A 12978-nucleotide genomic window follows, 5' to 3' on the forward strand; every position below is an offset into this window, starting at 1 on the left:
TTAAACCTTTATTACTTTCAGTTCTTACACAAAGATAAACATAGCCCTACACTGTTTGGCTTCTAACAAGTTTTTTCTAATTTAATAATGTGCCTTTCTATATCAGAAGGTCTTTATACATGTTATACCGTCATAGTATTTCATTGTGTGGCTGCATTTCCACTGCCCTAAACTGCGTGGCCATTAATAACTCTGTGCTATTTTATAGTAGGTACAATTCTAAGACGATGATCCGTGACCCCCACTCTGGTATAAACCCCCCAGCCTTTGATTGTGGGAGGGACCTGTGAAGATGATGGAGTATCACTCCCATGATAAGGTTACTTACCTGGCATGGTGACCTTAAGAAAGAGGAGCCCCCCTGGAAGTGGCTGCCTTCAGCTTAGGTCATGATTCTGGGATCTTGGGATCAAGCCCCATATCGCTCAGCAGAGAGCCTGCTTCTTCCTCTCCTCCTTGCTTGTGTTTCTCTCTCTCTCTCTCTCTCCCTCAAATAAATAAATAAAATCTTAAAAATAAAAAAGGAGATTACCCTAGATGGACCTGATCTAATTAATCCTTAAAAGGGACTGGGCTCTTCCTGAAAAAAGTTATTCAAAGCAAGAAAACATTCTTGAAGGCTGGTTTTGAAGATCAAGGGAGGAACATGACAAAGGTGGGCAATCTTCTGTTGTTCAGAGCAACCCCTAGCCCACACCCAGTAAGAAAATGGAGGCCTCAGCGCCGTAACTGCACAACCTGAAGGAGCTGGGAAGAGGACTCCAAGCTCCAGATGATAATGCAGCCAAGTCAACACCTTGACTTCAACCTGTGACACCCTGAACTGAGAACCCAGTTATGCCTTTGGCTGCCTTCTGACCTATAGAAACTCGTGAGGTAGTAAATTTGTGGTGTTTTAACCCTTTCTGTTTGTGGTGATTTGTTGCATGGCTCTTCTTTATCAGAGTTTCCCCTGGCTATGATTGCTTGATTACTTCTTTTCCATACAAATTTTTTAGAATCAGTTTCACAGTTTCAGAAAAGTAAAATCAACGGTATACACTGCTGAATTAACTTAGGGACAATGGACATCTTATTTTAAGCATTTTTTTTTTAAATCTTAAACATTTATAGTTTAGGACCTCTTAACTCTCTCTACCTTTTATGTCTACTTTTACTAAACAGAGGAAAATACTCATTGAGGTAAGTTGGATTCCCTGTTACTTAACATAGGTGTCTTTCACCCATGTTAAATAGGTGTTTTTAACTTGGGCTTTCCAGTAGTTTCTGAGGGCTGCTATAACAAAGTGCCATAAATTGGGTGGCTTAAACAATAGACATTTATTCTCGCGTGGTTCTGGAGGGTAGAAGGCCAAAATCAAGGTATGAGCAATGTTGGTTTCTCCTGAGGGCTGTGAGGGTAAATTTGTTCCATACCTGTTTCTGGTAGTTTCAGGCATTTCTTTGTTTACAGACAGCATTCTCCCTGTGTCTTCCTTGTATGTATGCCTGTTGCTAGACCCAAATTTCCCCTTTTTATAAGGACATAGCCATTTGATAGCACCCACACTAGACCTCATCTTAACGTAATCATCTCCAAATACCCTATTTCCCAATAAGGCCACAGTCACAGGCACTGGGAGTTAGGACTTCCACATCTTTTGGGGGCACACCTTTCAACCCACAGTGGGTGACTTTAGTGGTTCTACTGAAAATATCCAGTCTCAATTCTAATAAAATCTTGGAGAGTGAATTTTTAAAACCTTTTCTAGCTCTGCCACCTTGTAACTAAGTAACTTGTGATTTTTTTTTTAATGATTGTAAAAATAATAAAATGTTAAGCTCTCCTAAACCTGAGACTTCATAATTCTTAAATGATGAGTTCAACTTAAAACTATCAAGGGCCATGTTTTTTAAAGAAATTTCTGCTTCATTAGATTCTGGAGGAGAAAAAAACAAACAAACTCCAAACCTGTCAACTACCAAGATATTTGAAATAAAAAAGCTTAATTTTACTTTATAGCATTACTTGAAATTTAGTTAGCATTTCAGAAGGAAATGGAAAGGAAAGGTAGACCTGAATTTTTATGAGTCATCTCAGAATTTAATGAGTTTTATTTCTTAAGTAAACTTTTATTGGAGGAAATTAAGATCTTACAAGGTCTTAAATGGAATGAAAGTTAAATCAAAAGCTAGTGGTAGGGAAGGTTGTAACCTTAGACACAATCACTTAATCATTTGTTACCATATGTTGGAAATCCATTATACCTCAGCTTGCAGCCTTTGAGAGCAGACTTAACCCGAGTCTGAAAATAAACAATGACTTGCATGCCTGGAAGTCAAATATTAGCCTAGATCAGCTCTCATGGGACATTTACTACATAGATCTTCCTTGACTTAAAATGGGGTTACATTTGGATAAACCATCATAAGTTGAAAGTATCCTACCTCAAAAATGCACCCAAGGCACCTAACCTACTGACCATCATAGCTTAGCCTCACCTACCTTAAATGTGCTCAGAGCACTAACATTAGCCTACAGTTGGTAAGATTATCACAAAGCCTATATTATACGAAAGTGTTGAGCATCTTGTGTAATTTATTGAATTCTGTACTGAAAATGAAAACAATGGTTGTATGGGTACCATTAGCTATACTCGGACATTCTTATTTTAATCTCCTTGTGTGTGTGTGTGCATGTGTGTGCAAATCCAATAGTGATGGACATGGTAGTCAAAGTTTGAGGGAGGAGTGGAAAGAAAGAATGAAGTTGATATAAATTCCATTTATTTCTTCTTGGAAGCTGCAATTCTACTCTTCTGTATGCACGTAAAATATATTTGTTTTCCCTTATATTTGTGAAAGAATAATTGGTTAAAAGCCTAAAATAGCCTTTTCTCTTTCTCCTTTCTCTCCCGCTTCTCCTTCAAGCTTTGCTCTCCTCTTCCGCTATTATACCTAGTGGTGTTTCCATAGGTGCTAACAACCAGCAATGGAGACTGTGCTTATTTGAATCACTTCCATATTTAGAAAATCACCCTAAATTCTACCTTCATTTTTGGAAATGTAGCACCCTTAAGTCCATAAAAAATTTAGCCAACTCTCTCAGCTCAGGAAAGGCATCCTATTGGTTATTATAGTTGATGTCAATGCTGTTACTTTTATCTTTGCTCAGTTTTCTTTATTCCTTTCCACTGAAGCAGATTTGTAGAGTGTCGAAACAAAAGGAGGAGGGGAATCAAATTGGCCAGAGTGAGCAGGCTTCTTGATGGACAAACAGAATGTGAGATGACTGCTCTGATACTCTACCTGGGGCAGCTGACATGGAAAGATAGACTTTACTATATCCTTAATGTAGCTATAATATTGTATCACAGCAAAGGAACCATAAATCCTCTGGTTAGGTCAAACCTCCACAGATAAGTAACCTGAGGACACAATCTCGCAAACAGTGGCTGTTGTAGAGTTCACCGATTATTCCCAATACACATTCTCTTCTCCTTCCTTTTAGCAGTACGTTTTCGCTTCATAGCTAGAGACTATATTTTGAAACTTCCTGAATTAGTTTTCTATTGCTGCCGTAACAAATTATCAAAATTTGCCAGCTTAAAATAACACCCCTTAATATCTCACAGTTCTGTAGACAAGAAGTGCCAGAGGATCCCACTGAATTATCAGCCTGGGGCCACACAGGCCAAAATCAAGGTGGTGGCTGGACTGAGCTCTTATCTGGAGATTTCAAGGATGAAATCTGCTTCTAATCTCAGTCAAATTATTGACAGAATCCAGCTTCTTGCTATTTTTAAAGTTGAGGTCCCTGTTTGCTTAAAACATAGGCTTTCATACTCAAGTGAACAATGGCAAATTGAATATGTTTTGAGTCTCTGATTTTTCCCACTACCACCAGAGAAAGAGCTCTGCTTTTAAGAGTTTCCTGTAGGTACAGTAGGCCCAAGCACATAATAGAGGATACTCTACCTACATTGAGGTTAGCTCATGAGTAACCTTACTTATACCCCTTTGGGTATATAATGAAGCATATTCATTTGAGTAACATTAGGGGGAAAGGTTATGGATGGCAAAATTCTGCTACTATACTTCTCTTGCAGTAGAAGCAGACCTTCCAGGGCCACTACTCTGCATGATTCCAGGATGCATCCATGTAAAACCCACTACCATCGATGGCACTTTGAGGTACACAATGTGGGAGAAGTACACTATATAACTAGGTCTTAGCTAATGGGATGTAAGTGGATATGGTGTGTCTGACTTGTGATTATTTTAAACACAAAGTCTCTTGCCCGGTTTTTTGTCCTTCTCCCTTTCTGTTAACCTGAAAATGGCAATAACATGAGCAATCTAGGAAGTTGCATATTAAAAATGGTAGAGCCATCTTGTCATTCCTGAACTACTGATCTGTGTAACCCATTAAGTAAAAAGGGAAAACAATTTTACCGTGTTTAAGTCACTCTATTTTATGGTTTCTTTGTTGTAGAGTTTAGCTTGCTAATGGGTTGCAAAATCAGGATTAAAATCCAGGCCATCTAATTCCTAGTCAGGACTTTTAATTGCCGTATGTTCTTTACTTATTCATGTATGTGTTTAGTTCTAAATATTGCCACTAACCATGGACTTCACTATTTCAGGTGCTTCCCACATGGTAGGTCCTACATCCTTTGGTCTCCAGTCCATTATTATCTTCTTGGGCTCTCCAAAAATTCTGTAAGAATCTGATCCCAGGGAGAGATGACAGGTCTGGAAGGAGTTTGAAAAGGCAATGGTTATGGTCAGTAATAATGCAGGTAAGTGACTTAGTTGGGTGAAGCTGGCTTATGTAACACCCCAAGTTCCTTTACAGGAAGTCTTGGAGTAAAAACTGAGTTTCATCATTTATACAAATTCCCAAGAAGTGATGAATAATTCTAGCACAAAATAAAATGTATCATAATAAAGGGAAAGCAATGGTTGTTCTAGTAAGTAGAAAAAAAAAGTCAGCATGTCTGTTTTTCATACAACATCAATATGAAACCTAACTAATTTATAGCAAAAAGCAGGTATCTAAAATCATGCATTCATAAAATAAAAAAAAAAGTTACTGACAATGCCTAATCAAGCATTAGATAGCATTTGTCTATATCCAATAGATCTATTTTTCTCCACCTTCTTCATTAAATGGCATTCAAAGTCTTTGTCATATTCCAGATTTAGCAATTTCATTAATCTTGGCAGCAGTGTGGGTATTGTTCTGGATGAAGCCTTCTCTAAGGAGAGAATTCAGCCAATGTCTGTGATCCCTTAGTCCTTTTCATTCTGGCTGATATCTTTCATCTTGACTCCAATTGCTTCTATGGCTCTGAGCCTCCCTGAGATGTTACCAATGATTTTTAGGCATTATTTCTATTTTTAAAAAAATTAATCCTCAGAAAACATGTAAGCTCACAGAGTACTGTCTAAGACAACTTGCAGAGTACAAGATCCCAAGGCAACTGGGAATGCAGATGTTGGCTGGGAGCTCACTCTGCATTGTGCTCAGTACTTTTATATCAGGCTTTCCCTTAACACTTGGAAGCACTTTTTGAACCAACTAACAGTGTGACACACAGTATAGTTTCTACCCTGAAAAATATTCTTAGACATTTCAAGCTGCATAATTATATGCAGTTTTCCCCTATATGTTAATAAACATGCTATTTTTAACTCTATTCTCAAAACGTATAAAATTATCATGGGCAAACTGGGTTGCCAGTTTACCTGTCACACACAGATATTTGTTAAAAATAAAGCTCTACTGACAGCTGAGGAATTTAAGGAGGAGGCCTAGGGAAGGTAAAAGTGACATTACACACAGACAGGAGACAATAAAAGTCAGCAGGGCCCTGGGACATGGGCCCCTTGTTACCTACATTGTCTTCTCCAAAATTACTAAATATCTCTGCAAATGTTTCCTCATCTAATACCTGGGAACCTAGGACCTCTCTCTCCATGCGTATTTGAAGATAAAATGAAAAACAGAGAGAAAGCATATATCCATAGTTCTTGAAATTTAGTTGGCTACTTCCATATACTCCCAGCCCTGAGAGAGGAGACTCTGGAAAGGAAAATATTTAAAGAATGAAATATTCTCTGGGTACAAATTCATTAGCAGCCTCTGCTATCTGAAACTGCAGATATAAAGAGGACTAGTACGAGTAGCCAGTCTACTCTGAGTTAATAGTTCTCTTTCTTAAAGGAGGATGTTATACCTAAGTTTACATCACATATTAATTTCCTCTTGCTGCATAAGTTTAGTGGGTTAAAACAACACAAATTTGTTATTTCACAGTTTCCATTTGTCAGAGGTCTGAGTATGGTTGGATGGGTCCTCAGCTTAGGGTCTTACCAGGCTAGCAGCAAAGTATCCTCTGGAGCTGTGTTCTCATCTGTAATTTGCAATCCTCTTCCAGGTTGTTGGAAGAATTCAGTTTCCTGAAATTTCTGGACTGAGACCTCCATCTCTTGATGGTTGTTGGCTGCGGGCTACTCTCAGTAACTGGGGGCCACTGTCAGGTCCTGGTTAAGCTGCCACAAAACTGATCTTTACTTCTTCAAAACAAGCAGAATCTTTATAACAAGAGAGTAATCGCCCCGTCATAGTCTCAGGTACCACCCACACTCAAGGGGAGAGAATTATATAGGAAATGTATATCAGTTGGTGGAGGTCTTGGAAGCCATTACAGAACTCCTCCTGCGATATTCCATTAACTCATTTTGAAAGGAAATACTTTGCATCTTAGAGTCAGGCAATACTGTCTCACTAAAGTACATAATCTAAACTACATCCTTGCATTATTTCTCTCCTTTCTCTATCCCGTTTCCCTTCTCCTTACAGGTTTCTCCAGAGACATTCCCTTCATAGGTCATTTGTACATGAATGCTCACCTCTAGAGATCCCGAAGGAAGACACCTTATGTTCTTGTTTAGTTACATATTTTTAAATTACATATTTTTTAATGACTGTAATAGAAGTTTCATGTTTTTCTTTTGTCTTTTTTATTTTTGAGCATTGTTCTACAGGAATTTTTAGATAATTTTGTCAGGATAAATTCTAGTTGGAGCTTGATTTTAATTACATTAAACCTACAATATAAGGTTAGACAAGCTGGCATTTTGACAATACTCAGACTTATCCTCTAGAAATATGGTACATTGCTTCATTTATTCAAGAATTTTTTCATGCCTCTCAGTAAAATATCACATGCATTTCTTATTTAAGTTAGTCTACGTGTTTTACATTGTGGTTACCGTAAATGGAAATTTTTTTATCATTATTATTTTAGTTTCTGTTTATTGTTACTGCAGAAGTGGTGAATATTGTACCTTTATAAATGTTTTCAAAGCCATATTTAAAAATAAAACTACTGTATTTCCAGATGACGCCAAGTCATGTAGAATCGCTAACATCTTAAGAATAGGCAAAGAATTTAAAGTTAACAAAAAGTAGATGGGAAAAAAATTAGGATCAAAACACAAGTGTGCACTGAATGATTTAAAAAAAAAGAGTATGAGGAAAGACATTACAGGATAAAGAAAAGAAGACAAAATGGACTGAGCTCACAGTAGCTCAAAAGCTAAGCAGAAGTATAAGCTGTATAATGCTCTCTGAAAACAAACAAACACTGGGCAAGACACTAGACTGTATTAAAAAAGAAAAGGTCAAGCAAGGGCCTGCAAATAATCATCTTTCTTTATTCAGCACTAACTGGGCCCCTGTTATGATACTGCATTGTTGGAAGCCAGTATTTCCATCAATAATATCGTCCTTCATAGCAGTTTATTTTCTTTTACCAATTGTTTTAGAATCATCAAATCATAAACTGTTGGAGATACTTGACAACTCAGAGACTTCCTATTTATCTCCCTTATTTAAAAAATAAGGAAGTGAAGCTCCAATTAGGTGAAGTTAAGCTCTAATTAGGCAAAATTATTTTCCCTACGATTTCTCTTTTTAGTTAAAGGCATCAGAATTCATCTAAACCAGAAATCCAGGTCATATTACAATTCCTCTTCTTTTCATCCTATATCCAATCAGTGATCCAAGTGCCATTTATTTTTGCATCTTAAGCATCTCACTAACTCATAGCCAGTGACATAGTTCAGGTCCTCATCATTGTCTTCACTCTTTCATGCTACAAATATTTCTGTGCAACCTCTGCAGACACATACTACTCCCGATGCTACAACAGAAAAATTTTGTTTATATCTGCATTAGGCCGTCATGTACTCTTGATTTTGATCCATTTTCAACACATTTGCTAGAGATTGTTTTACAAAACGCAAATCTTATTATGATTTCCCTTACTTAAAATTCTCAGTAGCATCCCACCACCATGTGGGATTAACATCAAACCCATTAGCTTTCTTCAGTGTCATCCTTTCTTATGTTTCAGCTCCCTTTCCTGCTTTATATATAGGTTTTTGGTCTACCATCCTGTGCTATAGCCACACAGAAATATTAGTTTCTGGGACACCTGGGTAGAGCAATTGGTTAAGTGTTCAATTATTGGTTTCAGTTCAGGTTGTGATGTCTGGCTTATGAGCTCGAGCCCCATGTCTGGCTCTGTGCTGGGTGTGGTCCTGCTTGGGGTGTTCATTCTTTCTCTCTCTCTCTCTCTCTTTCTCTGAGAAATAAATAGATAAATCTTTTTTAAAAAAAGAAATATTAGTTTTTACCCAAATATGACAGGCAGTTTCATATCATAAACAGAACATTAGCCTCTTTTCCTCTAGTATATTTGGAGACAGTGAGAAGGCCTTGCCCTAATCCTGAGTCATGCCATTGATTGTTGCTGCTTCATGAGATAAGGGCTTCCCTACGGTTCCCAGCTCTAACTCTGGTCATCATTCATTCTATGTCTAGGTACCACCTGATACTCCAGGACACCCTGAACCCTTATATAGTGTTGCCACTGCAGTACTAGCTGCATTGAAAAATGATATGAGGATAGTATTTATGGGCTCACCCCTTAATTCTACACAAGAATCACTACAAAACGTCTTATATATGTAACCGGCTTCTTGCAGTGTTGATAACTAGAATAATTAAAGAGATAGCATGCATACATATACACACAGATGCCTTTTATAAGAATATTAGAAATGAAGGCAGAATTTTTTCTACATGTAATATAAAAAGCCTGCAATATAGTCTCTGGCTACAATGTATGTAGAGCCGAATATTTTAATAAAGAGCAAATTTACCTTCTTTTTACCTTCTTTGTCTAAGTCCCAGATAATGCCCAAAGGCTTCTTGGATTTTTAAAAAGTGGGCCATTATGATACCTTGACAAACATTGGAAGCATCACTGCATGCTCCTGTCCAGAAAAGAAAAGAAAAGAGAATAGGAGTTGAACATGTCAACGTTAGAGAAGGAATAAAAAGGATTGTCCTTTTATGTAAAATATTTTCATATTTTTTCAAATGCCAATTCTCCTGCTAAAAATGCCACCTTTTTAAATAAAAAGGTTCAACTTGAAATGTCTTCTCTGTGATGGTTTTCCTTACTCCCCTGTAGATTTAGCTAATAGTCTACTCTAGGCTTCTAATAATAACCTGCACTTATTTCTACTATAGCTCTTAACATATTTCTATATATTTTTACATCTGTCTGTTCTATGCATCCTGTGAGCTCTTATGAGGGCAAGAACTATTAAACTATGTTTAATCCATTTTTGTCTTCTAGCCATTGGTCACAGTAGAAGCTTAATACACATTTTGTGATTAAACGAGACAAGAGATAAATTCCTCAAATTATACACATTAATGACAGAGTAAATAGCAAACTCAGACTTTCTGACTCATAGTCTATTATTTTTCACAATCATTATCTAATTTAGTCTCCAATAATAGTTAATTTCCCAGTTATAGGCTTGAAATCTAAGAGATTTAATGCATTTTTTAAGGTCACACTGATAATGTTGGTGTCATTTCAGTCAGGATAGGTTAGGTTATGCTGCAGTAATAACCTCAAAATCAAAAGACCTAAAACAACAAAAGCTGGGGTGGGAGGGAATCCACACCTTCATTTAAAGACGATGGGTGATGGAATAGCCACAGTCTTGAACATTGCTTATCTCCAGGCTAGAGGAAAAAAGTGTTCTTGGAAAATAATAGCTATGGCCTGGAAGTAACACATGTTGCTTCACTTACAAGCCAGTGAATAAAACTAGTCATACAGTCCCTACCATCAACAAGGAGATCATGATGTGCCATTCTACCGTGTTTCTGGAAATGCAAATTGGTTAAGACTATTACAGAGACTCACAGGTAAAAGGTATTCCTCAGAGGTTTGAGTATAACTTTTATTTCTAGCCTAATATTCTCTCTACTAAGCAGGTTCTGGGACCTCCTCCTTTCAGAAAAGACACAGGAGACACGGGATATATTTTAAGAGGATTCAGATAAGATAAATGTGAAGTAATTCAAGGAATTACACATCTTAGCTTGAAATCAAGATATGAATGAAAAATAGCTGTCTTCAACTATAATAAGGTGATTATAGGAAAAAACATGACTAGTACCACTTGTTTTCCGAGCATTCAATACAGATAAATAGGCTTGAAATCCATTTTAAACAGTTAAATTGAGTGATTTTTGTAAGTGTTATATAAAAAAGTTATCTCTCTCTCTCTCTCTCTCTCTCTCACACACACACACACACACACACACACTGAAGGACATTATAATGGGAAAGCCTAGGATTCTAGACCTAAGTTCATCACTATTTAGCTATGTGTCCCTGGGTCTCTTGTCGGTATATATATATATGTCTTGCTATGTAAAATTTAAAAACATGGAGAGATATATAAGATTCATTGTGATTTAAAATTTTTTGGCCCATTTAAATCAACTTGTCATGACACAATTCAGGAGTCATTAGGGTCATAGTAACTGCAAAAGCAAGTATATCTCCAAGTTTCGATGGCTTAAAATAATATTATACTATTTTTTACCTATATAACAATATTCCTATTGGCAGGTGCCTTTTTTCCACACTATAATTCAGGGACCTAGGTTTCATCCATCTAGTGACTTCATTACCCAGTGGGGCCATAGAGTTCCCTGCTTCTAGTCAGTAAAAGCAAGAAAAGTGGAGAAACCCAGTCCAGAAGTGGCACACATTACTTCTGTTCACTGTTAATAAGGGCAAACTTATTGGTGAGAACACATGGCCTCATCTGGGCACAAAAAGGATGGAAAAAAGCAGTTGTTGCCTGAAGACTCCTCTCCCAGGACCAACTTCATGCTATGAAAGTAGGGATTCAATATTTTGGAGAACAGCTAGTCATCTCTGCCACAGTCTTTCTTGACAGCCACTTCCCTCCTCTGTAGAACTGACCACTCCTCTCTGTTGCTCATCCTGTACTCAAAATGCCATTATGGTACTTTCATCACTTGGTTCCTTTAGGTGGCAAATATTCAAGGGCAGGGACCGCTTTTTGTTCAGCTTTCCACTTCCTAGCACATAGCCCTATTCCAGGAGCAGAGCAATTATTCAATAACAAATTTTGATTAAATGAATTTACTCAAAGCTCCCTCGGCCACCCTTGTGGGGTTTGTTTGTTTGTTTTCCCATAGTTAGATGAGCTTGGGACACTAACTTAAGTATTTAAGAATTTTGTTATAGAACTTTACCAGAACCCAGTTATCCTACAAAATTGCTCAGTGTTTGTTATGAAGAAACATATACCAAGTGTCTAGATATAAATGACAATTCCCAGACCTCCATTCTTCTCTCCATTCTACTCCTTCATAAGTAGATGGCAGGGAAGGTTCTTTTCAATATTCTGATATTAGGGACAGGACTTTAAATATTCTGTCGTTATTTCAGTTTATGTACATAAGCCTTGGGTTTTTAAGTGAAAAATGTATAAATCAGGGGTGCCTGGGTGACTCAGGTAAGCAACCGACTCTTGGTTTTGGCTCAAATTATGACCTCAGAGTTGTGAGATCGAGCTCTACATGGGGCTCTGCACTCAGCCCAGAGTCAGCTTGAAATTCTCCTCTCTCCTCTCTCCCCACCATCTCTCTCTAAAATAAATAAATATTTTTTTTTTCTTAAAAAGGGAAAAGAAAAAGGTATAAATCATCATAGTGCCTCTAGAGAGAGAATAATTAGAGTATATAAACTTTAAAGTATGTGCACCCTGAAAGACATTTACACATTAGTGACAATGCCTGAGAAGATTTTCTAAGGAACGGTGAAATATTTGGGAAAATTAACTCTTAGGTCAAGTCTTATTTAATCTAGACCAAATATGTAAATATGTAATGATATGTTTAATGTAGAATTCATTCATTTATCCAACAAACCTTTATTAACCTAGATTATTTAGGAAATATATCATACCATTTTTCCAAATCGCCTGGATAATTATCAAATGCCCTTCAAGGTCCATGGGGAGCTTTTTAAAATTATAGCTTGTGGCTCTTTCATGACAAGAGCCCACACCTACCCTTGCTTGAATTCCCAATAAATATTTATAGACTAAATTACTATCAACATAAATCCTTTGCCCATTTTTTCCAGTCTTTTATAAGATTTTTATCTATGACAATGGTGAACTTCACCAAAACTTAGTGGTCCTGGAAAAGAGCAATTACAAAAACAAAACAAAACAAAACAAAACAGTAATAACAAAAAAGCAACTGAAAAAAACCTGAAACCCATTATCTTGCTTTCTGGGCTTTAGTGAACACAAACAACGTCCCCCATATGAGTTAGGTAAAGACTCATAGATGCTCTCCTTGACAGAGCCAGACAAAAAACCCTCCAAATTTCTTTTTTTTTTTTTTTTGGTGTATTAATGATTAGCTGAATTGCTTGTCTTCACTGATCAATCGGAACAGAATGTTTATAAATCAAAATAAGGTTAAACTTCCCTCCTTCCCCTCAGCACCTGAACTTTGGCTTTCCCTTCCGGGAGCCAGCATAAAGCTCAACAGTTCTGCCTGAAAATAGG

At 37.1% G+C, this 12978-nt stretch overlaps 1 long non-coding RNA gene across 1 annotated transcript in view; it reads right to left on the reverse strand.

Annotated features, from left to right (window-relative positions):
• Positions 1 to 12978, reverse strand: part of LOC144318000 (uncharacterized) — a 68820-nt gene that overhangs the window by 36481 nt on the left and 19361 nt on the right. Inside the window, exons 4-6 of the long non-coding RNA XR_013383862.1 lie at positions 9217 to 9330; positions 6359 to 6537; positions 4606 to 4734 (exon numbers count right to left, since the gene is read on the reverse strand). This is a non-coding gene — a long non-coding RNA (uncharacterized LOC144318000). The remainder of the gene's footprint in view (positions 1 to 4605; positions 4735 to 6358; positions 6538 to 9216; positions 9331 to 12978) is intronic.

Source organism: Canis aureus, chromosome 8, assembly GCF_053574225.1.
Source record: "Canis aureus isolate CA01 chromosome 8, VMU_Caureus_v.1.0, whole genome shotgun sequence".
Taxonomy (NCBI): domain Eukaryota; kingdom Metazoa; phylum Chordata; class Mammalia; order Carnivora; family Canidae; genus Canis; species Canis aureus.